This window comes from Metopolophium dirhodum, chromosome 1 (genome assembly GCF_019925205.1).
Source record: "Metopolophium dirhodum isolate CAU chromosome 1, ASM1992520v1, whole genome shotgun sequence".
NCBI lineage: Eukaryota > Metazoa > Arthropoda > Insecta > Hemiptera > Aphididae > Metopolophium > Metopolophium dirhodum.
This window is the reverse complement of record NC_083560.1, coordinates 72608776-72612208: the sequence shown is the minus strand read 5'-3', so window position 1 is coordinate 72612208 and position 3433 is coordinate 72608776. Positions and strand designations below refer to the sequence as shown.

At 25.4% G+C, this 3433-nt stretch overlaps 1 pseudogene; it reads right to left on the bottom strand.

The window, feature by feature from the left end:
- Positions 1-599: 599 nt before the first annotated feature.
- LOC132941359 (uncharacterized) lies at positions 600-2874 on the bottom strand (annotated as a pseudogene).
- Between the last annotated feature and the right edge of the window lie 559 nt (positions 2875-3433).

Below are 3433 nucleotides of genomic sequence, written 5' to 3'. Positions count from 1 at the left end.
GAGACAGACATGATTTATAGTCGTCTATTGAGAGTGTATCGAGTCGTGTGCCTTTTATCGTATTCTGGTTGGCCTTTGTAATTATGGTGTAAATTTTAAAGTATAAAATTATAGGTAAACCATAATTATTTAACAATATTAAACACGATCTACCTGGAAGGCTGGAAATAACTATAACAACTTAATAATAATAACTGTAACCAGAGTTCGGTCGATCTCAACTTTGAACTTTGCTTTACTATTACTAGTTTTAGTAGTTACTTATTACTTACTATGAAACAAAAATAGTTACTACTATGTAAAGATACGTCAATACTCAATACCCTGATAAAAATAAAAAATATATATTATGCATTATGCATTAAATATATTAAATAAATAATTAAATTCTAATTCCATAATAAAAACACATAGGTACCTACTAATAAAATATAATAACATAATATATATTATATTTGTATTAATAAAGTTATAAAAACTGAAAATAGTAAATACCTACAACCAACTACTGAAGGACACTCAGATTTTGTTTTAAATTTTAATAAAAAAAAATAAGTAATAACTATAATAATAAATAAGTTAAATAATATTTATTTTCTTTATTTGTTTGAAAAGTTATTTCCTCTTATGATCATTATATTTTCCAATAGATCAGGCAATAATAAAGTACGCAAATCACTCAAAATAAATTTGAATCCTGAAAAGCTCCTTTTACACCTATTTAAAAATTAAAATTGTAACAAAAATAATTTTAGTTAATTCTAAAAAATAGATTTAAATTTTAAACTTAAGATATTGATTTATAAATTATTATTATGTTTACATTGTTATTGGAGATGTTTATTAATAAAAATTCATAATATTTTCCTAAGTGCATGGTACAGCCATTACAACTTGTGATAGTTTGTTAAGTTCAGGCATAGACTCGAGGTGTTCAGTCCAATATTTTTTTATATCTATAAAATGGTGCATTCTTGGAACATTGTCATATTCTTCCAACAGTATTCCAATAGAACATTGGCTAGAATTAATATTTATCGACATATCTTCATTGGTATGATAGGATGACTAGATAAATGATTCGAGGTCGTCATCAAAATCCATAACATTTTCTTCATGTGCAACATTATATTGAACATTATTAGTATTTGCTTCAATTTAATTTCCAGACAGCAACTCAAGAATTCTCCAAGTTTTTTGCAAATGATACTTTGCTTCAATTTTACTTGAATCATTTAGCAAACACTGAAACCTCGGATCTATAAATAGAGCTGAAACAAAATTATAATATATTATAATGTATCAATTTCAAATATGTATTATTTTTATTTACATGAAATAATAAATTAATATGTAATTATACCTGAGCTGTATATTGGGTTTTCAAATAAAGCCTTTTGTCACTTTTCCATTGACTTGGCAATACAGTTAGATAATGCTGAATTTAATTTTTTTAATTTTTAAATAATTTTCCACCAGCAACCAAAAAAATCTCCCATTGTGATATCGTGTTTTTGAAGAAAAATTATTCCATTTCTAGCAGGTTAAAGTGAATCAATCTACCAAATACAAAATAATAGAAATATTTTATATTTTAATTTTCCATATAATACAGTACAATATAATGGTAGGTCTACACTTATTTTTATTTTTAAATGCTGATTTAATATAAAGAATAATTACCATATCCTTAAGTGATAACCAATCATTTACTGGTAACTTAAGATCAGGCATTGCATCTTGATACTCTACACAAAAAGGTTCATGAAGCCTTTGAAGCATGTCGTACATCGATGTCCATCTTGTTTCAATGTCAATTATTGCAAACTTTAAGCCCAGTTTTTTTAAAATACATGTATATTTTTGAGTTCGAATTTTTTTAACAACCTAAAGCAACAGTTAAATTATAATATACTTTTTGATAATATTCTGATTGTCTTCAAAATAATGAATATTCTTAATGATCTGTAGATAAATTAAAAAAATATAATTTATGATGTACTTAGTACTACTTACACTTCTGATGTGACCAATAAGATTGAGTAATGATCTAATTTTCCATCCATCTTCTATACATAAATTCAGTGTGTGAGCTGAACATCTCACTTTTTTTGTAAGGGGTTCAGGTTCAATTGCTCGAACTACATTACTTTCAAATTCTTCAATTTCATTGGTTGGTGCCATGACAAAATTGTCATCTTATTTGATATTTGATAATATAATAAAAATTTAAATTTTACTTAAATTTAAAATTTAAAGTATACACACTTTAGCATCCGTTCTAATTTTCCTAATTCAAGCACTGCATAAAATAATATAAAATCTAAACAAACCATTTTCCGTAGAATCATTTTCTGGATCATCAATTATATCAGTCATTTTTAATATATTTGCAGCATTATCACTGGTAATATAAAATAATTGTCTCTTAGCTATACCATATTTATCCAAACCATTTAATACCTTTTTTATAAAAAAAAAAAATAGATTTTTAAATTAATTCAAATATATAAATAATACAAAATTAATTAGGAAATCAAAATTAAAATGATTCTATTACAATTTACTATTAATGATTCTAAACTTTAATTTTAATATTTTATACTTTATAGTACCATATTACCTTTTTTTCAAGTATATAGCACTGTGTCGCTCCATCAATTCGGTTATTGCTAAAGTTTTCAATTGTAAAACATTATGTTGCATATATTGTACATTAATTCCTATTAAAGATCTGTTATGTCTCGTTACACAATCTACCTTTAAGCTGATTAACCAATTAGCTATATCAGTTGCTATATTATTTATGATAAGTTGGGTTTTGTCTATAATATGACATTTTATGTTATTCGAGTTAATTGCAAATCGACACATGTTCCCAGCCCCACCCTTAGTTTTTTTTTATTTTATGATTCAATTAAAGGCTTGCAAATTGTGAAAATAGTCTTGCGAATTGTTGCTAATTGACTGCTAAATGTTGAGTTGAAAAAAATGTTAAAATTTTTATTGGGTGGGGCTGGGGACATGTACGTGTATTCGACTGATCCGCATCCGTCCCGCAGTCATCAATTGCTTATGTAATTATTATCATTCTCCACAGAATCTCCTGGATTATAAATGTGTACCAAATCTTATAACGTGTATTTTTTGAATCTTAGCATTAAACCTTTTTAAATAACAATATTTTCAATAGTCCTATACTCTTTTATAGTACCCATTTAAATTAATATTTTGTTCAAATATCATAAGCATTAATCACATAACAAGAAATTTATTATATACTGTAGTATAGTGTGATGTTAATGTAAATTACAATTAAATATTAATATAATCGAATAATGATCTCAACCATATGTTGCATGCAAAAGTAGGTATATAACATATTATTAAAGTTAACAACACGAAATTAGTTCTACTATATTGTATGTACCAC